The 26,784-nt window shown below is 41.2% G+C and overlaps 1 pseudogene; it reads left to right on the forward strand.

Moving 5' to 3' along the window:
* LOC105481367 (GTP-binding nuclear protein Ran-like) overlaps positions 1-26,162 on the forward strand; it is a 73,167-nt pseudogene extending 47,005 nt beyond the window's left edge.
* The last annotated feature ends 622 nt before the right edge of the window (positions 26,163-26,784 follow it).

Raw genomic sequence — 26,784 nt, forward strand, 5'->3', positions numbered from 1 at the left:
CCATCTCTACATTAGTCTTGGTGAGAGGAAGCCAATGTTGTTGGGCATGCGTAACCTCCGTCTTTGCCACTGTGGCTACTCTATTGTGTAAGCACTGGGATGGCAGAGGACAGACTGGCTGACATCTGCTGGCCAGATCATCCTGTCCTCTTGGTCATTTAGTGCTGCTTCTGCAGCAAATGCATTCTGATTAATGTTAAAATAAAGAGACAAAACCCTTCACACTTTGTACCCATTCCCATAGTCCCACTCATATGCCTTTTCCCCAGACCTCCTTGATCCCAATCTTTCCATCTTTCCCTTCCAATCCCCTGACCAACTAGCCAAACCATTCACTGTTTCCCATGAATCAGTATAATAAGTTTGGGCCACTTCTTCCACACAAAGTGGGTGACCAAGTGTACCACCCAAAGCTCTGCTCACTGTCTTTCAGAGACACCTTTGAGTGGGGTTGTAGGGCAGTAGCTACATATTTTCAGCTGGTACACAAATACTGAGCCGATCTATCCATGAGCTAAATTTGAGATTTTTCCTTTTATGCCAGCTGATCATAAGGAATACTTCCCCTTCCGTGTGCCCATTGGTGTTAGTTAAGGAAGAAGCACCAGTGCATCAGTTGTGGGTGACATTGGTGTCTGGACCACCTGTTTCTATAGCTTGCTTGGGTCTTTTGGCCTGCTAGCACCCAATCCTGCTGGATGTACCACTTTATCTTACAATAAATTGCTGCTGGGGCCTGCCCAACCTTATGACGGGGTGGGTCTGACAGACCCAAGCTCATGATGAGCAATACTGGGAACACGGATACTTGATATCCAAAGGGCAAGGACTCAAAAAAAAAAAAAAAATATCTGGGCCAGGTGTGGTGGCTCACACCTGCAACCACAGCACTTTGGGAGGCTGAGGTGGGTGGATCATCTGACGTCAAGAGTTTGAGAACAGCCTGGCCAACATGGCAAAACCCTGTCTCTACTAAAAATACAAAAATTAGCCGGGTGTGGTGGCCCATGCCTGTAATCCCAGCTACTGGGGAGGCTGAAGCAGGAGCATCACTGGAACCCGGGAAGCAGAGGTTGCAGTGAGCCGAGATCGCACCATTGCACTTCAGCCTGGGTGACAGAGTGAGACTCCGGTTCTAAAAAAAAAAAAAAAAAAATCTGAAGAGCAAGTTCTCAGTCTCTACCAGGGCCCAGGAGCATACCAGGAGCTCCTTTCAAATGGTATATAGCTTTCTGCTTCTAGATGGCGTGGCCTTGCTCCAGAACCCTAAGGGTCTGCACTGCACGGTTCCTATTTGGGCTTCTTAGGGAGTCCACATTTTTCTTCTACCACAGATACATCTCATGTCAAGGAATCTTTTGGAGCATATTACCCAAGTGGTGCAATTGCATTTACTGCAGCTTGGACTTGCTACAGAGGCATTTCTTGTCCTGGGATCCACTCACAACTAGTAGCCTTCTATGTCATTCAATAAATGGGTTATTATGGTATTTCTAAGTGTAGACTATATTGCTTCCAGACCCAGAGTCCCACCTTTGGACTCTTTCTTAAAGGTGGGAGGTTAAAGGTGCAATAATTTGTCTATCACTTTGGAGTGGATGTCCCAGCATTCCCCAGACCCTAGACCACTGGATCCCTAAAAACTTCACTCATGTAGCTCATCCCCGAATCTTTTTGCAGGGTTTTTTTACTTTCTAGAATGTACATCTTATTATGACACCCAGGGTACTTCTGCTGCTTGCTCATCAGTTCCAGTTAACATGATACCATCAATAGAGTGGACCAATATGATGTTCTATAAAGTATTTAGTTGGTTCAGGTCCCGTTAAGTTATAAGAGAGAGCAGAGAAATAACTTAGCCTTGGGGTAAGACTGGGAATATATACTGCTGTCTGTTCCATGTGAATAGAACCAGTTTCTGATTTTCCTTCCTGACACGTATGAAAGAAATGTATTAGTCCAAATCAGTAGCCATATACCGTCTACCAGAGGTGTGTTAATTTGCTTTAGTAAAGATACTACATCAAGTTCAGTAGATACAACTGGGACTATCATGTTTACTGGGCAGGTGGTAGACTGATTAATTTTTTTTTTTTTTTTGGAGACAGAGTCTTGTTCTGTTGCCCAGGCTGGAGTGCAGTGGTGTGACCTTGGCTTGCTGCAACCTCCACCTCTCAAGTTCAAGTGATTCTCCTGCCTCAGCCTCCTGAGTAGCTGGAACTACAGGCGTGTACCACCAAGCCCGGCTAATTTTTGTATTTTTAGTAGAGGCAGGATTTCACCATGTTGGCCAGACTGGTCTCGAACTCCTGGCCTCAAGTGATCGGCCCACCTTGGGCTCCCAAAATGCTTGGATTACAGGTGTGAGCCACCATGCCCAGCCCCCAGACTGATTAATTAAAGAAAGATATGACGAGGACCATGCCTCCTGCATTATTTAATATTTTGAGGGTGACACTAATCTTTGCTATTTCTCCTTTCCCCCAGATGCAATATTGGTTTTTATTTACTGTTTTGGCCATTGAAAGGTTTTTCTTCGGGGATGGTGGTGACTTTCAGGGGCTTTCATAGGCCTTTTCCTATTATAATAGCTCTCACTCCATAGAGCAAAGAACTGAGGTAAGGATTCTGCAAACTGCTAATGTATTCAATCCGATGATTCATTTGGGAGTCATGGAGATGACTATTGAACTCATTGTGAGACAAACCTGGGCCAATATCCCAATTATTTCCTGACCCCCATAAGCTTCTCTCTAACAAGTGGGCCACAGTAACACTTTGGCCCCTGGGTATCAGTGTCTACTTATTTCCTGGGTCCAGCAGACTTGAAAGAGTCTCTGTATTCCCCTTTCCCCAGCTATCTGAGTAGATGGTCATAGACACTTTTGGAGAAGGCTTGGAGAATACTACTAAATATACTTACCATGTTGTTGTAGGGCCCTTTCTCATGGGAACCTGACCTTTTCTTCATTTTATGGGCTTGGGGTCTGAGAACTGGCTTAGGTCTGGAAGTTAGAAAAGAAGCTGTGACTTTCCATTGAGGCAACTGACTTCAGACTTCTGCTTATCTATATATTTATATATAGTAATACCCTTGCTGGCTGTTTATCTGAATTGCCCCTAGGAACACAATGTTCTATGGGCCATCTCATTAAATCCTTGTGAGTCAGGAGGCATCCCTTGGTGTCATTTCAACCTTGCTGCCTATACTTAGAACCAATTCACTTTTGACGGTTAAGTGTCGTCACCTAGTCTCCCCTATTTCAGAATCCTATCACCTCTATTAGCACTAGGGAGCCCAGTTCTGTATGAGCATCTCCTATCATCAGCTTGGTTTTATAGAGGACAGCTACTGCTATGGAGCTTTTCTTTTTTTCTTCTTCTTCTTTTTGTAGAGATGGGATCTCCCTATGTTTCCCAGGCTGGTCTTGAACTCCTGGGGTCAAAGAATCCACTCACCTTGGCCTCTCAAAGTGCTGGGATTACAAGCATGAGTTACCATGCCCAACCGACTATGAAGCTTTTATTTATTTATTTATTTATTTATTTATGACGGCGTCTCACTGTTGCCCAGGCTGGAGTGCAGTGGTGCAATCTCGGCTCCCTGCAACCTCTGCCTCCCAGGTTCAAGTGATTCTCCTGCCTCAGCCTCCCAAGTAGCTGGGACTATAGGCGTGTGCCACCATGCCTGGCTAATTTTTGTATTTGTTGTAGAGACGGGGTTTCACCATGTTGGCCAGGCTGGTCTCGAACCCCTGACTTCAAATGATCTTCCCCACTTGGCCTTCCAAAGTGCTGGGATTACAGGTGTGAGCCACTGCGCCTGGCTGAAGCTTTTCAATAATGCTTGTGTCCCCTCACTATCACCTTCCTTATTGTTTTGGTAAGTGAACTATACTCTGGGCCCCTCCAATGAACATAGTCAACTGGTCGGTCTTCTTGTCTCATGTAATAAATCCATCCTAACATGTTCACTTCTCTAAGCCTTTTGATCTATTCCTCTATAGTCTACCACTAAGTTCTAGTATTGCTACTTCATTTAGTGTGGACCACTGCTTTTTTCTGCCTTCCTAAAACCATTTCAAAACTGACCTCTGGGGCCCTTGCCAGTGTGCTGAATCCTGTGTCACAGGAGAGTACCTCCATATTAACACACTTTTCTCTATTCAGTTTTGTAATCCATCCTGTAGATCCAGCATCCTCAGATATACTCTTCCAGTTTTTGCTGGTAAATGTCAGCTAAGTTCTGTAGCTCCTTTTGTGTATGTAATGACTCTCTTTTTGTGTGTAATTCCTCTCCTCCCTCAGCAGGTCAAGCACTTCTCCAGTTATCCCATGTTGAAATTTGACCATAGTTGGGCCGGGCGCGGTGGCTCAAGCCTGTAATCCCAGCACTTTGGGAGGCCGAGACGGGTGGATCACGAGGTCAGGAGATCGAGACCATCCTGGTGAACACAGTGAAACCCCGTCTCTACTAAAACTACAAAAAACTAGCCGGGCGAGGTGGCGGGCGCCTGTAGTCCCAGCTACTCGGGAGGCTGAGGCAGGAGAATGGCGTGAACCCGGGAGGCGGAGCTTGCAGTGAGCTGAGATCAGGCCACTGCACTCCAGCCTGGGCGACAGAGCGAGACTCCGTCTCAAAAAAAAAAAAAAAAAAAAAAAAAAAAGAAACTTGACCATAGTTATTGTTCTAATTGCTGGGAAGGGAGGGGGTCAGATCCTGAGAAGGGCAGGCATTGTCCCAGACAGTGCCTCATTTGAGTTCCTTTCATGATCTTCAATCCAGAGGTGGGGGGACTGCTGTCCTCTAAAATGAGGATTGCAGCACTTCTGCATGTCCAGAAGTTTCTGGAGGATCTTGGAGTTCAAGGTTCCCAAATGCATCTACTCAGTGATCTCTCTTCCGAGTCTTAGGGTCCCATTCTTTACTGGGACCCTGATTTTGGTGTAGGAGACTCACCGAAACTGAGAATTCAACCTTCTCTGAATTTTGGCTGCTCTTATGATTTGCTTCTGATCCTTGTGATATGGTTTGTATTTGTGTCCCCAACCAAATCTCATGTTTAATTGTTATCCCCAAGGTTGGAGATGGGGCCTTATGGCAGGGGACTAGATTATGGAGTTGAATTTCTCATAAATGGTTTAGTACCATCCCCTTGGTACTGTTCTCACAATTGTGAGTGAGTTCTCTCAAGATCTGGTTGTTTAAAAGTATGGGGCATCTCACATGTACACACAAACATATACTATACATAGCAACATGTGCAGTCCAAGAGAGAAATATAAACAACAGTAGAGATGCAATGTTGAGTCATAACTGCATAAAATTAACTGTAGTATATACTGTACTACTGTAACAATTTTGTAGCCACCTCCTGTTGCTATTGTTGTGAGCCCAAGTGTTGTGGGCATCTGCTTAGAACTACGTGGGACACTAATCATCTCTGCATGAGTAGTTTGTCTCTCCAGTAAATTGCGTATCACAATAAAAAGTGATCCTTGCAATTTTCATGTGTTTTTCATTGTGTTCAGTGCAATACCATAAACCTTGAATATCACCATGGGACCTATGGTGGGACAAACCTTGAATAATGCCACAGGATGAAGAGCCACTAGTGATGTACTCCTAAGAAGCAGATAAAAATCATGACATTACAAGAAAAAAGGTGAATTGCTTGATATGTAACATAGATTGAGATTTGCAGCTGTGGTTGCCCACCATTTCTTTTTCTTTTTCTTTTTTGAGGTAGAGTCTCGCTCTGTCACCCAGGCTGGAGTGCAGTGGCATAATCTTGGCTCACTGCAAGCTTCGCCTCCCGAGTTCATGCCATTCTCCTGCCTCAGTCTCCTGAGTAGCTGGGACTACAGGTGCCCACCACCATGCCCGGCTAATTTTTTGTGTTTTTAGTAGAGACAGGTTTCACTGTGTTAGCCAGGATGGTCTCGATCTCCTGACCTCATGATCTGCCCGCCTCAGCCTCCCAAAGTGCTGGGATTACAGATGTGAGCCACCGTGCCCGACCTTTGGTTGCCCACCATTTCAAGATAAATGAATCCAGTGTAAGGACTAATTATAAAAAAGAAAAGGAAATTGATGAAGTTGTTGCTGCAGCTGTGCCAGTAGGTATGAAAACCTTGAACTTTTTGCAAAATACCTTTTTATGTTGTATTGAAAATGCAGCAGGCCGGGCGCGGTGGCTCACGCCTGTAATCCCAGCACTTTGGGAGGCCGAGGCGGGCGGATCACAAGGTCAGGAGATCGAGACCACGGTGAAACCCCGTCTCTACTAAAAATACAAAAAATTAGCCGGGCGCGGTTGTGGGCGCCTGTAGTCCCAGCTACTCGGGAGGCTGAGGCAGGAGAATGGCGTGAACCCGGGAGGCGGAGCTTGCAGTGAGCCGAGATCGCGCCACTGCACTCCAGCCTGGGCGACAGAGCAAGACTCCGTCTCAAAAAAAAAAAAAAAAAAAGAAAATGCAGCTTTTGGCCAGGCGCAGTGGCTCATACCTGTAATCCCAGCACTTTGGGAGGCTGAGGCAGGTGGATCACTTGAGGTCAGGAGTTTGATACCACCCTGGCCAACATGGCGAAACCCTGTCTTTACTAAAAATAAAAAAATTAGCTAGGTGTGATGGTGCACGCCTGTAATCACAGTTAGTCAGGAGGCTGAAGTTGAACTCGGGAGGTGGAGGTTGCAGAGAGCCGAGATCTCGTCACTACACTCCAGCCTGGGTGACAGAGTGAGACTCCATCTCAAAAAAAAAAAAAAAAAAAAAAAAGTCAAGATAGGCCAGGCATGGTGGCTCATGCCTGTAATCCCAGCATTTTGGGAGGCTGAGGCAGGCGGATCACTTGAGGTCAGGAGTTTGAGACCAGCCTGGCCAACATAGTGAAACCCCATCTCTACTACAAATACAAAAATTAGCTGGGCCTGGTGGTGTATGCCTGTAATCCCAGCTACTCAGGAGGCTGAGACAGGAGAATTGCTTGGACCCAGGAGGTGGAGGTTGCAGTGAGCTGACATTACGCCACTGCACTCCAGCTTGGGCGACAGAGCAAGACTCCATCTCAAAAAAAAAAAAAAAAAAGTCAAGATAACCGGAGAAGCAGCTTCTGCTGATCAAAAGGCAGCAGACAAGTTTCTAGATGTCATTAAGACAATCATTGAGGAGAAAAGATATCTGCCTGAACAGGTTTTTAGTACAGATTAAAGTGCCCTATTCTGGAAAAGAATGCCAGAAAGGACATTTGTTAGTAAGGAAGAGAAGCAAGCACCAAGATTTTAAGCAGGAAAGGACAGGCTAACTCTACTGTTTTGTGCAAATGCAGTTGGTTTTATGATAAGAACTGCTCTTATCTATAAAACAGCTAAACCCCTGAGCCTTGAAGAGAAAACATAAACACCAGCTGCCAGTCTTCCGGTTGTATAACTAGAAGGCTTGGACAACAAGAACCCTGTTTCTGGATTGGTTCCATAGATGCTTTGTCCCTGAAGTCAGGAAGTACCTTGCCAGTAAGGGACTGCCTTTTAAAGTTCTTTTGATATTGAATGATGCCCCTGGCCATCCAGATCCCTATGAGTTCAACACCAAAGGCCTTGAATTGGTCTCCTTGTTCTCAAACACAATGTCTCTAATCCAGCTTCTAGATCAGGTAGCCATAAGGACCTTTAAGGCACATTACACATGGTACACTATGGAAAAGATTGTCAATGCTATGGAAGAGAACTCTGATAGAACATCATGAAAATCTGGAAGGATTACATCGTTGAAGAAGCCATGGTTGTTATGGAAAAAGCCGTCAAGCCCAAAACAATAAATTCCTGCTGGAGAAAACTGTGTCCAGCGTGACTTCACAGGATTTACAACAGAGCCAATCAAGGAAATAATGAAGCAGATTGTGGAGGTGGAAAAAAAAAGGTGGTGGTGGGTGGTGGGAAGGGTTTCAAGATGTGGATCTTGGAGAAATTAAAGAGCTAATCAGCACCACACCAGAGGAATGAACAGAAGACAACCTGATAGAGATGAGTGTTTCTGAACCTGTGCCAGACAATGAAGAAGATGTAGAAGAAGCCGTACGAGAAAACAAGTTGACATTAGGCAATTTAGCAGAAGGGTTCTGATTATTCAAGATTGCTTTTGACTTCTTTTATGACATGTACCCTTCTATGATGCATGCACTGAAACTAAAGCAAACTGTGGAAGAATTGGTACCATATAGGCACATTTTTAGAGAAATTAAATAGCAAAAAAGTCAGACAGAAATTATCGTGTATTCAATTTCCATAAAGTTACACTAAGTGTGCCTGTGTCTCCTGACTACACTTCAACCTCTTCCACCTCAGCCACCCCGAGAAAGTAAGACCAACCTTTCCTCTTCAGCCTACTCAGCCTGAAGACGAGGACAAAGACTTTTAATTAATTAATTAATTTATTTATTTATTTATTTATGAGATGGAGTCTCGCTCCCATTGCACAGGCTGGAGTGCAGTGGCGTGATCTCGGCTCACTGCAACCTCCACCTCCTGGGTTCAAGTGATTCTCTTTCCTCAGCCTCCTGGGTAGCTGGAATTACAGGCACGCACCACCACGCCCAGTTAATTTTTATATTTTTAGTAGAGATGGTGTTTCGCCATGTTGGCCAAGCTGGTCTCGAACTCCTGACCTCAGGTGATCACCTGCTTCGGCCTCCCAAAGTGCTAGGATTACAGGCATGAGCCACTGCGCCTGGCCAAAGACTTTTATGATCCACTTAATAGCAAATACATTTTTTATCATGATTTTCTTCATAACATTTTCTTTTCTCCAGCTTTTGTTATAAGAATACAGTATATAATACATTTAACATACAAAATATTTGTTAATCAGCTGAGTTATCAGTAAGGCTTCTGGTCAACAGTAGGTTATTAGTGATTATGTTTTTGAAGAGTCTAAAGTTATATGGAGATTTTCAACTGCACAGGGAGTGCCTCTAGCCCCCACATTGTTCAAGGGTCAACTATATTTTCTTCATATATACGCGTGTGTGTGTGTGTATGTGTGTGTGTGTGTGTGTGTGTATATATATATATATATATATTTCATTGAAATTTCAATGAAGACTTTTGAAGACTACATAGACCTTTTAGCAGCTTCACGACCTAGAAATGTCTTTCTCAAAGACCTGGGAGCCATTTCTTTAAAGTGTAAACATCAAGTGAGGTAGCACCCCATCTCCCAGTTTTTGTGGGAGTGTAGAAATCTAACTTTGGTGGGCACCTTGCTCCAAATTGCAAAGCTATGTCCTGTTATAAAGATATGATTATTTTTTCCTCTAGATAAAGCCAATTAACTAGCACAGAATGTCACCTCAATTACTAGGTAAAGTTTGGGTGAAATATGTGTGACAACAATGCTGCCAAATCTTCTTACTTGAGGACTAGTCATCATTTATTTACTTGAAAACATGTAAACAATGGATTGTATCTGCTTGGCTGTATTAGCGGGTGAGATTCCTTTCTGTTTTTGCAGTCTCTTAGTGAGTTACTTGGAATGTGCATCATGCTCTGGTTTAATGCTGACTCAATAATAAAACGTTCTTTCTCTACTACCATTGTGGAGAGGAATTCTGGGTTAGAGAAGATTTTGTGTTTAATTATATTTCCCCAACAATTTTGTTGATGAGAACATGGAAATATGTGGTAGCTCCTGACATGAGCAGACAACTGACAGTCTGTAACCATAAAACAATCAGGTAGGAGACCTGGAATTATAAAAAGTCTTCTTTCTAGTGCTCTCTTTTTTGGGATTACTACCTAGACAATCCAACCTGTCCAAATTCAATATGTTACTATTAAATAAACATGGGTAATGTAGACTCTAAAATTCAATCAGGGTCATCATATGGTTGAAAAATATGGGAAGACAGGAATATTGCCTTCAAGTTTCTCTCTTAAATAGTTAATATCTCTCTGTCACACTTGTGATGGTTATGCACATGAGAATCCAGTTATGTAGTGGTGGGAGGATGGTTCTTTTGATTTGGATAGATTAACACATCCTTGGAGGGGCTTCATCCTGAACGAATGAGTTCCTGGTATTTATGGGATAAATATTGTTCTAAGAGTAGTGTTAAAAATGATTTAGGGCTGGTCAAAGTACAGTGCTGTTTACAACTAATTGATCACAACTGATTATAGATTTCTTGGTGTCTTCTCCACTCCCACTGTTTTACTTGACTAGCCTTAAAAAAGATTCAGATAGGCTGGGCATGGTGCCTCTCGCCTGTAATCCCAGCACTTTGTGAGGCCCAGGCAGGCAGATCACCTGAGGGCAGGAGTTTGAGGAGCAGCCTGACCAACATGGAGAAACCTTGTCTCTACTAAAAATACAAAATTAACCAGGCATGGTAGTGCATGCCTGTAGCTTGTGATGAGCCGAGATAGCGCCATTGCACTCCAGCCTGGGCAACAAGAGCGAAACTCTGTCCAAACAAAACAAAACAAAACAAAACAAAACAAAACAAAAGATTCAGATAGCCAGATGAAAAGAAAAAAGAGGGGAAATGCAAAAATTAAAGGCACTTTCTTTTTCATGGAGACCTCCTCCTCCTTTCTCTGCTGTGCCTGCTCCCTCTGCTTCCCCTGCATGTCCTTATCCTTCTTTGCTTCTAACTGACTGTAGTGGCTCCCAGGCAAGGGGGAGGTGATGATCTTTTAGAGAATAGATTTCCCTGTAAAGGGAGATGAAGGTACAACTTTCTACAACTACCTGCTCTATTTGAGGATACAAGTTTGCCTGGTGGCCTAGCCCTGAGTCTACTTTATGTTTTAGACCAGATTCCACCTCCAGGAGGTCTTATCATCTACATACCACACAACACACAACTAGAAAGGCAGAAATAATAAAGAGACATTATCATGGGATGATTGAGAACTTGGATAAAAGACTGTGCTGTGGTTTGAATGTGTCCTCCAAATTTCATGTGTTGGAAACTTAATCCCCAAATTCGTATTTGATAGTATTTGGAGGTGGGGCCTTTGGGAGGCAGTTAGGATTAGATAATTTCATTAGAGTAGGGCCCCCATGATGGGACTGGTGGCTTTATAAGAAGAGGAAGAGATACCTTAGCTGACATGCTGTTACTCTTTTGCCATGTGATACCTTCCAGCACGTTATGTCACAGCAAGAAGGCCCTCACTAGATGCTGGCTCCTTGATGTTGTACTTCCCAGCCTCCAGAATCATAAGGTAAATAAACCTCTGTTCTTTATAGATTACTCAGTCTGTGGTATTCAATTATAGCAACAAAAAATTGGCTAAGACAGACTGTGTTCCCATATGAGGCAACAGAATGGAGAGTAGCTGCACTTGTCACTTGGAAAAAGACAGGCAACCAAGGTATTAAACTTATGAATGTCAAAACTGGAACTGAAGTGTTGTGTAGTTTACATTTTTATTGTCTCAATGTGAGGAAAACCAGACCTTCCTATTTGGATAGCCAGCAAAGCTGATGCCATTGAGTAGCTAGCTACCCAGGACTCTTGGGTGGTTCAGATCCTTTTCTTACTCATTTAAAGGCTTCTCTTCCCTGTGCCCCAGAAATATGCAGTACTATGCAGCATGTTTTCAGTTTACAGCCCCATGTGTGGAGATGTGTACTGGCTACTGCATGGAATTTTGCAACGAGCAGACTTTGATCCTTTGATGGAGCAAGGATGTTGGTGCCCAGAAGATTACCACATCAGGGGTATGGTGGCCAAGAGAAGTTGACTATCCACCATCCCCCACAAATATGGATAATCTGAGGATAGAGGTTCCTTGAAACCTTTCTTGTAAAGAGGAACTGGAAGATATTGCAGGTGTTCACTCATACGACAGGTGAGTACCTCATTAATTTCCATCAGTGACTTGTTCAGGCATTCTAAAAATTTATTGGCATGGATCCAAGGTCATATAAAAATTGCCCTCTGGCTCTAACCACCTTTATTTTAGCTCTCTCACTGACTATCCAAACCCAAATTAAGGAAAAGGTAGTAGGATGGCAAAGGCAAACTATTATTCAAATCTTAGCAGCAGCTACTCAGTTTTGGGATAATCTAAGAACAAAAAAAGAAAAAAAGTGATTAAAGTTTGCTTTGTTCTCTGCTTAGTTAGAACTCTTTACTGAAGGGAATAACCCCGCAATGACCAATCCAGAAAGGGAAGAAAGAAAGATGGGAGGCTATATGTTGTTATTGCAAGAAGCCAGGGTGTTGGAAGAGGGATTGCAGAAGGACACTCTGGATGATGCAGAAACTGCAAAGATAAGAGAATTAGGAGAGCCTAGAACAAAACTTTCAGCGAGGAAATACTTGGCAGATGGTTCAAAATTGACAAATTGAGGGAATCCCAAAGGTGAGAACTAGTGGACTGTAATGTGTCAATAACTTTTCCCATCTGGTGACAGGTTAATACAGGTTATGAATGTTTTGGGTCAGCCTTCTACTTGTCCCCTTTCCTCTGTCACTCCCATAGAGATAGGTCCTTTGACTAAGGAACATGTGTTCTTCATTTCTCCTGAATCTCCTATAAACCTACTGGTGAGAGACCTGCTGTGCAACTTAATAGCTACTGGATTCTGTACTGTGGATGAAGTGTCTGTGGAGCCTTTTGGGAGAAGGCACCTGATTTGGATACTATATACTTCTGAAAGAAAAGAGGTATGGCAAAGAGTGGCAGTCTCATACTGTGCTGGAAAAGTCCCCACAAGCTGAAACAAGTCACTTAAATGTGAAGTAAAAAACTATAAATCTTCTAGAATAAAACACAGGAGAAAATCTTCATGACCTTGAGTTAGGCAAAGATTCTTAGATACAACACCAAAAGCATGACCCATAAAAGAAAAAATAAATAAACTGAACTTCATAAAAAATGAAAAAAAAATTGCATTTCAAAATATTCCATTGAGGAAATGAGAAGACAAGCCACAGACTGGGAGAAGATATTTGCAAATCATATATCTGATAAAGGACTTGTATCCAGAATGCATTAAGAACTCTGACAACTCAATCATAATAATGATAATAATAATCAGACAACTGAATTTAAAAGTAAACAAAAGACTTGAAGGAGCATTTAATCAAAGGGAATGACAATATTGGATTAATTTGAGATATAAAAAATAGCTTAACAAAAAGATGAGCCATGGCTATGTGTCAACAATATCCTTTGTTGAGACCTCAATTAAACATAATAAAACCAGTTATAAAAGAATTAGAAAAACATGTAATCCCCATGCTTTGGAAGGCCAAGTTAGGAGGATCAGTTGAGGTTAGGAGTTTGAGACCAGTCTGGGCAACATAGTGAGACCTCGTCTCTACAAAAAATAAAAATAAAAAAAAATTAGCCGGGCGTGATGGCAGGTGCCTGTAGTCCTAGCTACTTGGGAGGCTGAGATGGGAGGATTACCTGAACCTTGGAGTTTGAGGTTACAGTGAGCCATGATCACACCACTGCACTCAAGCCTGGGTAATAGAGTGAGACCCTGTCTCAAACAAACAAACAAACAAACAAAAACAAAGGATAATTTAAAAGGGGTACTTACCCTGTAGTAATCCCACATTTCCAGTAAAGAAGAAAGGTAAATTTGATAAAGGTGGGTAAGCTCTGTATAGATTTGTACTGATTTTAGAGAAGTAAATTAATTTGTTGTCCCATTAACACCTGTAGTTACTAATCCTTCATCTATTCTGATGTCAGTATCGTCTGAAAAAAATATTTTTGTTTTTCTATGCTCTGCCCTCCCTTCCTCTCTCTCTCTCCCTCCCTCCCTCTCTCCTTCCCTCCCTCATTTCCTTCCTCCCTTCCTCCCTTCTTTCCTTCCTTCCCTCCTTCCCTTCTTCCCTTTTTTCCTTCCTTCTTTTGTTCCTTCCCCCTCTTTCTTTTCTTGTAAGTGGACAAGTCTAAATTCTTATTTGCTCATAAAGGAGTCTGATGCTTATGGCAGACAATTCCTCAAGGGTTTTGAGACTCCCCCTACTGTTTTATCTAGTCATTTACAGAAACACTTAGAGAAATTTGTTTCACCAGAAGGATCTATAATTTTTCAAAATATAGATGATTTTGCTGGTAGCTTCAGAAACTAAGGAGCAATGCAAAACGAACACTGACTTTGTTACAATTCTTTGCTTCACAAGGGCATAAGGCCTCACTAGATAAATTGCAACATTGCTTTTCTGAGTAAACTATTTAAGGCATCTGTGTTCAGCTGTGGGCCTTAGAGTGGTACAATCTAAGAGTCATCTCATTTTGCAGATCTAACGGCCAAATGTAGTGCTGTGGTTGGAATGTTTATGTCTCATTCTCTCCCCAATTCGTATGTTGAACCCTAATCTCCAATGTGATGGTATTAGAAATAGGGCCTTAGGAGGTGATTAGGGTGTTGCCCTAATGAATGGGTTGAATGCCATTATAAAAAAATGCCTCAGAGACCTTCCTGGCTCCTTCCGTCATGTGAGGATGCAACCAGAAGGCACCATCTATGAGGAAGTGAATCCTTACCAGACACTGAATTTACCAGCATCTTGATCTTGTACTTTCTAGCCTCCCAAAATGTGATTAATAAATGCCTATTGTTTGTAAGCTACCCAGTTTATGGTATTTTGTTATAACAGCCCAAATGGACTGAGACACAGTTTTGGTACTAATACGGTATTAAAGAGAGTAGATTCCAGGTTTTGCAGAGTGGGCAAAACCTCTGATGGAGCAACTACATGATAATCCTTCAGATCTTCTGGTTTGGTTCCTAGAATCTGAAGAGGCTTTTGAACAGCAGAAATTGGTGATAGCCTCTCTGTTAGCTTTGAAATGTCCAAAGTTTGAAAAATCTGACCTGATTTATGTAATATTCCTGTTCAAAATGATATAATAATGTTTATGAATTGGTAATGTAGTATGGCTAAAAGTGACCCACTTAAAAAGCTTCCTAGCTGCAGCGACTTATCACATGGCTTCGGAAGCTTATGCTTTATCTGCAATTAATTCTGCATAAGCAGATGAGTTAATACCAGTTAGTAGAACTGCAATTCTTAGTTCTGGAGTAAAAATAAACATAAAAATATAAACATAATAAATATATGTTTGGTGTCTGTCATGCAACAGATAACATTTTTTAAATAGAGGATTTTTGACTTCAATAACAACTAAAAAAATCACATGGAAAATTGATAGCTGATTTGTTAGGGACTTCACACCTGCTTTCTCAGGTACCAGTAATTCATTTTGCTGATAGAGCTGTAAAAGCTGCTTTTATTTATTTTTTATTTTTATGTTTTAGATAAAGTCTCTCTGTGTCACCCAGGCTGGAGTGCAATGGCACGATCTTGGCTCACTGCAACTTCCGCCTCCAGGGTTCAAGCGATTCTCCTGCCTCAGCCTTCCAAGTAGCTGGGACTACAGGCATGTGCCATCACACCCAGCTAATTTTTATATTTTTAGTAGAGACAGGGCTTCGCCATGTTGGCCAGGCTGGTCTTGAACTCCTGACCCCAGGTGATCTGCCTGCCTCGGCCTCCCAAAGTGCTGAGATTATAGGCGTGAGCCACTGCGCCCTGCCAAAAGCTGCTTCTAAAACATGGCTGGCTCCAAACTTAGAAGCTCTATTTTTAATATGACAAGAAGTTTTTGTTCATTTTTTAAAATGTGCTTCACAAAAAGAAATGAGCAAATGAATTGAAAAAGGAGCTAAAAGAAATTTGATTGGACTGTGGGAATTACCTAACAGTAATTCCTATACTTCAGTCCCAATTTGCTTGGTTAGTGGTGGTGTGTCATCGACACAATGATGTGAACAAAAGAGGAATTTTAAAGGCATTAGACCCCTACTAGGCCTACCAAAAAGATACAATTGTTCACAACATATTAAAGAGATTTGCTATGTAATGTATGCTATTGATATGCTATTCTTTACGGGCACTCCATATATAAGCACAGGAAGTTCTCTGTAACCAACTTTACCAGGAACGTGGTGGCAGTTAGATTTCACAGAACTAATGCTTATAAAAGGCAAGAGATATTGTCTAGTTGTGGTATGTATGACATTTGGATGGCCTGAAATCTTTCTGTCTTCAAAAGCTGATCTTCAGTTAAGCAAGATGAATAAACTCTAAAGATCTACTGTACAACATTGTGCCTATAGCTAGTAATACTATATTGTACTCTCAAAAATTTGTTAAGAGGGTAGATCTCTTGTTAAATGTTCTTACCACAATCAAATAAAATTTAAAAAGCTGATGTTTGGAACAGGAAACCAAACACCGCATGTTCTCACTCATAAGTGGGAGTTGAACAATGAGAACACATGGACATGGGCAGGGGAGCATCACACAGTGGGGTTTGTTAGGGGATGGGGAGCAAGGGGAGGGAGAGCATTAGGACAAATACCTAATGTATGCAGGGCTTAAAACCTAGATGACGGGTTGATAGGTGCAGCAAACCACCATGGCACATGTATACCTATATAACAAACCTGCACGTTCTGCACATGTATCCCAGAACTTAAAATAAAAATAAAAAACTGATGTTCAGGCAGTGGTAAAGTTTCTCTTAAAACTCACAATTCCCACTTCTGGGATACCAGAGCACATTGACTAGGACAGAGGAAGTCATTTTACTTCTACTGTTGCCCAGGAATTATGCCAAATGTGTGCAGATTGCTATAAACCTCAGTCCTTTGGACAAGTAGAGTGAATGAATCAAACTCTAAAATTAAACTACTTGGCCAAGATTTAGTAATCTAACACGTTAAAATGGCTTAGAGCTTTGCCACTAGCCTTATCAAAAATTAGAGTGACCCCTGCAAGTAAGCATAGTATCTCTCCCTTTGAACTTATGGTTGGCAGGCCTATGAACTTGGGTCTGAGACCATGTTCTGTTCCCAATTTAACTGAATCCTCTCATAATAATGTTCAATAGTTAAAAGGCCTTCTCTTTTCCCTAGAAACCCTGAGACTTAAAGTTATAAGGACTTGCCTGAGTCAGTCTGCCACCCTTATAGAACAGTAGAGTTCATCCACATAAAGGTATTTCAAAGGAAAGACAGGTTGTCACACCATTGGGAGAGACCCTTTCAGGTGCTGCTGATCACTCATACTGCTCTCAAAGTGAAGGAGAACCATAGCTGGATTCATGCTTTCTATGTGAAGCCAGCACCGCAGGAGGACTAGACAGTTGTTCCCACAAAGAACTTTGCTAGAGTAATGGATATTGGTACTGAACTCAACTGAAAAGAGGTATTCTTTATTTTTAAAAAAAATTTTTCATACACGGTATCACTCTGTCCCCCAGGCTGGAGTGCTGGAGTGCAATGGTGTGATCTTGGTCACTGCAACCTCCGCCTCCCAGATTCTAATGATTCTCTTGCCTCAAAAAGATGTACTCTAAAAAATTGATTGCTATTCTCATAGTACTACTCAGGAAGAGGTTATTTGAATCACCACAATAAAGAATCACATTTATTGGAAAGCAAACATTATTATTACACCAAAATTTCTGCACTCCCAGTAATGGTTCCTCCAACTACATATTTCCAATGAGCTCTAAACTGTACTCCCATTGTGGATATGCTCTGGATTATTGGCCGAGTACAAGTGAGATCATCCTCATTAGTAATTTTTGATAATAACAAAGTTAAAGTAATTAGTATGCATCCAGGTACTCAAGTTCTAACTTTAACACAAAAATGTTTTATTAACTGGCTTGATTGAAAGAATGACATAAAAAAGAAAAATATCTAATTAACAGATGAACAGAAATCTGGCACCTACAGATTACTAGCAACCACAAAAGACAGATATAGTGTCACTACTAACATTGGGAGGCAGATTTTCTCCAGTATGGGTGGATAAACAAAGGTGGATGCCTGTTATTTATAGAGATTTAGCTGACTGTTATATAACTATTTAGACCAGTGGAAAAAATGGCCCATAGGATGGATTTTTCCTTAAGGCTTAAAACACTAAAGTTGGCTGGACATGGTGGCTTACACCTGTAATGCCAGCCCTTTAGGAGGCCAAGGCAGGTGGATCGCTTGAGCCCAGGAGTTTAAGACTAACCTGGGCAACACAGCGAGGCCTCATGCCCTACAAAAATATAAAAATTAGCTGGGTGTTGTGGTGTGTGCCTATAGTCCCAGCTACTTGGGAGGTTGAGGTGGGGGAATTGCTTGAACCCAGGAGTTTGAGGTTTCAGTGAGCTATGATCATGCCACTGCACTCCAGCCTGGGCGACAGAGTGAGACCTTGTCTCAAAAAACAAAACAAACAAACAAAAACAAAAAAAGAAAACACGAACAAAAAACCAAAAACCAAACACAAAGCAAATTAAAGTTGTGCACATTAAACACTAGAAGTTCAATCCGTACTCTAAAATCAGTGTCTTGTAAGATTTTTAACTAGATGATGGCCATGGATTTCTTTCTACTTCTCATCTTAAAACAAAGTTATTTAGGAAGATGGAGCAATCACTGAATGGCCTAAATTACCATGTAAATGTGATGTTACTCATGTAATTGATGGAAACTCAGGAGAAATTTATTGGGGCATCAAAGAAAAACTCTTAATTAAAAACTGAAATTAGCATGGTTCTGAGTTAAGCTACTCTATAGGCTTGGATTGGGCAAGACTTCATGAGGAACTACAAAATATTGCTCCATAGTTAATTATTTGAAAGTGCAAGCAATAAAGAAATCACAACAATTTGTAAAATTAATGTATGAATGAAACTTTTTTTGTTGCTAATTAAGACTTCGGGCTTCTGCCATCTTTTCAGCCTCAGCTGGATAGGCACAGAGACACTTCTGAAAGGAACACAATGGTGGCTGCCCAAGGACAGCCCCAAGTCCAGTTCAAATTGGTATTGGTTGGCGATGGTGGTACTGGAAAAACTGCATTCATGAAATGTCATTTGACCAGTGAATTCGAGAAGTGTGTAGCCACCTTAGGTGTTGAGGTTTATCACCTTGTGTTCCACACCAACAGAGGATCTATTAAGTTCACTGTATGAGATACAGCTGGCCAGGAGAAATTTGGTATACTGAGAAATGGCTATTGAATTCAAGCCCAGTGTGCCATTATAACATTTGAGGTAACATCCTGAATTATTTACAAGAATGTGCCTAACTGGCATAGAGATCTGGTATGAATATGTGAAAACATCCTCATGTTGTATGGCAACAAAATGGATATTAAAGATGGGAAACTGAAGGAAACATCTATTGTCTTCTACTGAATAAAGAATCTTCAGTATTATGACATTTCTGTCATAAATGCCAAAAAGTATAACTTTAAAAAGCCCTTCCTCTGTCTTGCTAGACAGCCCATTGGAGACCCTAACTTGGAATTTGTTGCCATGCCTGCTTGTGCCTCACCAGAGGTTGTCATGGACCCAACTTTGGCAGTGTAGTATGAACATACTCTAAATCAGAGGTTGCTTGGACAACTGCTCCCCCAGATGAGGATGATGACCTGTGAGAATGAAGCTGGAGCCCAGTGTCAAAAGTCTACTATTATAGGCAGCTGTTCTGTGATGTCAAGTGGTACACTGTGTGTGCCACTTTATTATCTAGCTAAGGGCAACATGTGCTCCATCTGTGGGATGCTAAAGGAGATGAATGGGCTTTGGAGTGAATGTGACAGTTTAAAAAATACCTTCATTGTTTGGACCTGCATATTTAGCTGTTTGGGAAAGCAATTGATTTCTTCTTGAGTTTCAAATGTAAGACTGCTACTGTCACATCACAATATTCAGTTGTGCCTAACTGGCATAGAGTTTTGGTATGAGTATGTGAAACATCCTTATGTTGTTCAGTGGGGAAATTTTGTTTGTTACTGTCATTGCCATTCCTTTTTGTTTAGAATCAGAATAAAAGTGTATTTCAAATATCTTTTAAAAATCTAATTTAACTATTCAGCATTAGTATAATATATTCAAAGGTTTTTTCCCCAAGGCAGATAAAAATATCTAAAAATTTCACTTTCTACAAATTTAGTAATTCTGATGTTCTATCATGCTTCTAATAATTGCTTTGCTTTGTATTTTACTACAGATTTGCTGATTTTAGATGGCTACAACTGCCCAGAGAAAGGGGAAAAAACCACAATAAAGATAACTAAAAAAAATTTCACGTTACTATTTTATAGTAATACAGGCAGGAGATTGTAAGGACAGATACAAATTAACAATAAGAGGCTTAGTTACCCCAGTTGAAAATAAGGCATTAGATTTCTCTCCCCTCCTTTTTTCCAGAACATTTATTTGAGAAAACTTATAATTGTAAGCACTTTCTCCTCTCTTTTAAATGTGCATAAATCCTTTTGCAGACTAAATAGGTCTTTTGACATCTTTGTGACCCACAAATATCTTTCTCAAGAATGAACCTAAGAGTCATCTCTTTGAAATGTAAACATCAAGGGAGAAAGCATCCTCATTTCCCAGTTCCGGTGGGAGGGTAGCAGCCTAACTTTGGTCGCCATCTTACCAAGTGTCAGAATCACTTCCTATCATAAAGATATGAGAATTTAATTTTTCCCCTGGATAAAGCCAATTAGCTAACACAATGGTAATGGTAACCTGGTGTCTTAGTCTGTTTGTGCTATTATAATGAAATACCACAGACTAGGTAATTTATAAACAACAGAGATTTATTTCTCATGGTTCCAGAATCTGGAAGGTCCAAGATAAAGGAATGGACAGATTTGGTGTCCGGTTGTTACTGGAAATGAGTCCTGATCCAGACCCCAAGAGAGGGTTCTTGGATCTTGTGCAAGAAAGAATTCGAGGCAAGTCCATAGAGCAAAGTGAAAGCAAGTTTATGAAGAAAGTAAAGGAATAAAAGAATGGCTACTCCATAGGCAGGGCAGCCCCGAGGGCACTGCCCATTTTTATGGTTATTTCTTGATTATATGCTAAACAAGGGGTAAATTATTCGTGCCTCCCCTTTTTAGACCTTAGAGGGTAACTTCCTGATGTTGCTTTGGCATTTGTAAACTGTCATGGTGTTGGTGGGTGTGTAGCAGTGAGGATGACCGGAGGTCAGTTTCATTGCCATCTTGGTTGTGGTGGGTTTTAGCCAACTGCTTTACTGCAAACTGTTTTATCGGGAAGGTCTTTATGACCTGTATCTTGTGCCAACCTCTTATCTCATCCTGTGGCTAAGAATGCCTTAACCTCTTGGGAATGCAGCCCAGTAGGTCTCAGCCTTATTTTACCCGGCTCCTATTCAAGATGGAGTTGCTCTGGTTCAAACGCCTCTGATGTGGGTGAGGGCTTGATCTCTGCTTCCTTGTTGCTGCATCCTCTGTCTTAGTTAGCCCAGAAAGACCCATGTTGGACTTCTACAGAACTTTAAGATAATACCTGTGTGTGTGTTTTTAAGTCACTAAGATTGTAGCAATTTGTTACTGCATCAATAGAAAACTAATAGAACAAGGTATTTCCCAACAACTGAGTGCAATTCTATGGAGAAGATTGCAGTTATAAGCTGTTAGCAGCAGCACTCCCAGGAACTGGAGGGTGGGTGCACTCGTCGTTAAAGGGTTGGCAGTGTCCACTTTAGTAAATCTGCCTAATTCTGGGATGCAATTTAAGGAAGGCTACTGTTTATGATTTTGGTTGCTTTTTGTTGGTTTGTTTTGGTTCTTTTTAGAGAGCTATTCCTTACCTCAAGGTAAAAAACATATTCTCTTACATGTTCTTTAAATACATTTTTAGTTGGGTTTTACACATATAAAGATTTAATCCATCCCTTCCAAAATTTGTGTACGTGTGTGGTAGGAGGTGGAAATTTACCTTTTTCCAGATGATAGCGAATTGTCTCAATTTCATTTATTGAGGAGTCAGTCTTCTTTCCCTATTGATTTGAAATATTATGTCTATCATAAACCAAATCCACAAATGCACGGGTTAGTTTCTGGGCACTAGTGATTTGCTCACCTAATCCCAAATCAGCACTACACTTATTTAATTATTATAACTTTACAGTATGACTTCGTATCTTATGAGTAAAATTTGTTTTCTTTATCTTAAAAAATTGTCTTGGCTTTATGAGGGGGTGATGATGGTATTGGTGATGTTGACTTCATCTCTTATTTAAATATATATATGTAAATATATATGTAAACAGCTTTATTGAGATGTAATTTACACACCATACAATTAACCCACTTAAAGTGTACAATTCAGATTTTTAGTATACTCACAGACATGTGCCAGCATCGCTGCAATCAACTTTAGAAACCCTGTACCAAATAACATCCTATGAAGAAACCCTGAAAGAAATTCCTCATTCTCCCCTCCCCCTGAGCCCCTGGCAACCTCTAATCTACTTCCTATCTCTATGGATTTGCCTGTTCCAGATAATAAATAAAAATGGAGTCATACAGTGTGTGATCTTTTGTGTCTGTCTTTTTAATATAATGCTTTAAAGGTTCATTCATGATGTAGCCTGTATTGGTACTTCATTCATTTTTATGAGTAAGTAATATTCCATTATAATGATAGTGACTGGAAGCAGCCAAATGCCTAGGCAGATAGAGGTGGGTCCCTGGTGAAACCCCACCTTCAAACCCAAAACAGCCTGAAACCCAGGGCCCAGAGTGAGAACTTCTATTCCTGTTTGCCTGCTCTCTCCTGATTGGTTCTTTCTGAATAATGCCTTTTAACCAATTGAATGTTGCCTTTTCCAATACTACCTAGGGCCCACCCTGCGCACGTCCTCTACCTAAAAAGACCCCAGACACGGTCAGTAGAGAGAAAGAGATGGCCTGACTTCAGGGAAGAGACCTCCTGACTTCAGGGAAGATGACCTGCCCTTCCCATTCCCTTTCCAGCTCTCTTCTCTGCTGAGAGCCATTTTAATTGCTCAGTAAAATTCTCTACCTTCACCATCCTTCAGTTGTCGGCGTGACCTCAGACGTGCACCACCACACCCGGCTATTTTTTTGTATTTTTAATAGAGACATGGTTTCACTATGTTGCTTAGGTTGGTCTCGAACTCCTGATCTCAAGTGATCCGCCCTCCTCAGCCTCCCAAAGTGCTGGGATTACAGGTGTCAGCCACTGTGCCCAGCTGACATTTGATATTTGACAAAAATACCAGAACAATTCAATGAGAAAAGATAGCCTTTTCAACAAATGGCAATGGAACAATTGAAGATCCATTTACAAAAAAAGAACCTCAAACTAAACTTCACATCTTATGCAAAAATTGATTAAAAATGTATCACTGACCTAAATGTAAAACATAAAAAGCATAGGAGAGAATTCTTTTTTTTTTTGAAACGGAGTCTCGCTCTGTCACTCAGGCTGGAGTGCAGTGGCACGATCTCGGCTCACTGCAAGCTCCGCCTCCCGGGTTCACGCCATTCTCATAGGAGAGAATTCTTAGGATTTAGGACAAGGCAGAATTTTTTTTTTTTTTTTTTTTTTTTGAGACGGAGTCTCACACTGTTGCCCAGGCTGGAGTGCAGTGGCGCGATCTCGGCTCACTGCAAGCTCCGCCTCCCGGGTTCCCGCCATTCTCCTGCCTCAGCCTCCTGAGTAGCTGGGACTACAGGCGCCCGCCACCGCGCCCGGCTAATTTTTTGTATTTTTAGTAGAGACGGGGTTTCACTGTGGTCTCGATCTCCTGACCTTGTGATCCGCCCGCCTCGGCCTCCCAAAGTGCTGGGATTACAGGCTTGAGCCACCGCGCCCGGCCAAGGCAGAGTTTTTAGACTAGACACCAAACATATGGTCAATAAAAGGAAAAACTGACAAATTGGACCTCATAAAAATTAAAAACTTCCTCAGCAAAAGCCTGTGTGGAGAGGATGAAAAGACAAGCTACAGACTGGCAGACTGGGAGAAAATATTTGCAAACCCCATATCTGACAAAGGACTAGTATCAAAATTTCATGAAGAACTCTCAAAACTCAACAGTAAGAAAACAATCCAACTAGAAAATGAGCAAAATATATAAACAGACATTTCACTGAAGAGGATATCCAGATGGCAAATAAGCACATGAAAAGATGTTCAATATCATTAGCCATCAGGTAAATGGAAGTTAGAATTATAATGAGATATCACACATGTATCAAAATGGCTAAAGTAAAAAATAGTGAGAACACCAAATGCTGGCCAGAATTTGGAAAAACTGATCACTTGTATGTTGTTGATGGGAATGTAAAATTATACAATCACATTGGAAGTAAATTTGATGGTTTCTTACAAACCTAAACATGCAGCTATCACACAGCCTACCAATTTCACATTTGGGTATTTATCTCAGAGAAATAGAAACTTATGCGTACACAAAAACCCATACACAAATGTTTGTACTTACTTATTCATAATAACCAAAAGCTGAAAGCAACCCGTATATCCTTTCATGGGTGAATAGTTCAATTAACTGGTACATCCATGATGGAATACTACTAACCAATAAAAATGAATGAACTATTGACACATGCCTTTTCAACAATCATGTGGCCTTCTCAATATCCAGCTAATGAACTTCCTTTGTAATTAACCATCCAGAGTCATCTCCTCTTGCTTGCAGCTAAGAAAACTGATTGATACAAAGAGAAATAAATGTAAGAGGAAACTACAAGAAACAAGAAGTAGAAGTTCTTGTTAAGGTTTATAGTTGCCTAAATAACCAAAGCCAAAAAATGATACCATAGATAAAACTAACAGTCAGGTGATAGGCTGAGAGAAGATCTTTTCAATGTATAAAATTGGCAAAAACTTAATATTCAAAATTTAAAAGGAATTCTTCAAAAACTACCTGAAGACTGGCAACACCATAGAAAAATGGGCACAAGGCCAGATGCAGTGGCTCATTCCTGTAATCCCAGCATTTTGGGAGTCTGAGATGGGTGGATCACTTGAGGTCAGGAGTTTGAGACCGGCCTGGCCAACATGGCAAAAACTCGTCTCTACTAAAAATACTAAAATTAGCTGGGTGTGGTGGTGGATGCTTATAATCCCAGCTACTCAGGAGGCTGAGGCCAGGAGAATCACGTGAACCTAGGAGGCAGAGGTTGCAGTGAGCTGAGATCACGCCACTGCACTCCAGCCTGTGTCACAGTGCAATACTTTGTCCCAATAAAAAGAAAGAAAAATGGGCAAAGCACTTGAATAAGCAAATCACGTAAGGGGAAACCAAAATGACTAAACGTGTATGAAGAGATGCTCTACCTCACAAGTAATCAGAGAAATGCAAATGAAAACAACAATGAGATATAAGTCTGGACCCATCACATTGTCAAAAGTAAGTTTAATGATCAAGTGGTTGTGAAAATATGAGAGGATGAGAGCAAATCCTTGGATTCTGCTAGTGTGAGGTTAAACCTGTGCAGCCATTCTGATGAGCAATCTGGCAGTGCCTAGTGAAATTAAGAATGTGTGCAACCCAGAGCAATTCGACAGGGGAAAGGAAAGTCGGTTTAATGGAGGGTACTTGAAAAACTGCATATTTATATGGAAGTTAAACTAGAACTTTGACCTCCCTACTCAATACAATACACAAAATAAATTTGAGAGAGATTACACACTTAAAGGAAAAACTAAAGCTATAATGCTCTGGAAGAAAACTGGAGAATTTTCTTTCTTTTCTTTTCTTTTCTTTTCTTTCTTTTCTTTCTTTCTTCTTTCTTTTTTTTTTTGAGACAGAGTCTCACTCTGTTGCCCAGGCTGGAGTGCAGTGGCAAGATCTCGGCTCACTGCAACCTCCACCTACTGGGTTTAAGCAATTCTCCTGCCTCAGCCTCCCGCATAGCTGGGATCACAGGTATGTGCCACCACACCTGGCTAATTTTTATATTTTGGATAGAGACGAGGTTTCACCATGTTGGCCAGGCTTTTCTCAAACTCCTGACCTCAAGTGATCCACCCACCTCAGCCTCCCAAAGTGTTGGGATTACAGGCGTGAGCCATCGCACAAGGCCGAAAACGGAAGAATTTCTGTATGACCTTGGGATAGTCAATGACTACTTAGAGGACACACGATACACTAATTGCAAAGAAAAATAATGGATAAATTGGACTTCATCAAAATGGAAAAATGAATGCTCATGAAAAGATACCTTAAATAAGCAAGCCAAACACTGGGAGAAATATATGTTTTTTAATTTTAGTTTTTAATTTTTGTGGGTACATAGTTGGTATATATATTTGTGAGTTACCTGAGATATTTTGATACAGGCATGCAACACATGTTAATCACATCAGGGTAAACAGGGTATTCATCACCTCAAATATTTATCATTTGTGTTTCAAATAATCCAATTATACTTTTAAAGTTATTATTATTTTGAGACAGGATCTCACTCTGTCGCCCAGGCTGTAGTGCAGTGGTGTGATCATGGTTCACGGCAGCCTTGACCTCCTGGGTCCAAGCGATCCTCCCACCTCAGCCTCTCAAGTAGCTGAGGCTACAGGCGTGTGCTATTACACCCAGCTAAATTTTATTTTTGTAGAGACAGGGGTCTCCCTATGCCCAGACTGGTCTTGAACTCCTGGGCTAAAGCACTCCTCCCACCTTGGCCTCCCAATGTGCTGAGATTACAGGCATAAGCCACTGCACCAAGCCTCTTTTAGTTATTTTAAAGTGAACTATTAAATTATTTTTTACTATAGTCATTCTGTTGTGCTAGCAAATACTAGGTCTTATTCATTCTTTCAAACTATTTTTCTGTATTCGTTAACCATCTCCCCTTCCCCCTCCAACTCCTGTCCTAGCCTTTGGTAACTATCCTACTCTCTATCTCCATGAGTTCAATTATCT

The sequence above is a fragment of the Macaca nemestrina genome, chromosome X, assembly GCF_043159975.1.
Source record: "Macaca nemestrina isolate mMacNem1 chromosome X, mMacNem.hap1, whole genome shotgun sequence".
NCBI lineage: Eukaryota > Metazoa > Chordata > Mammalia > Primates > Cercopithecidae > Macaca > Macaca nemestrina.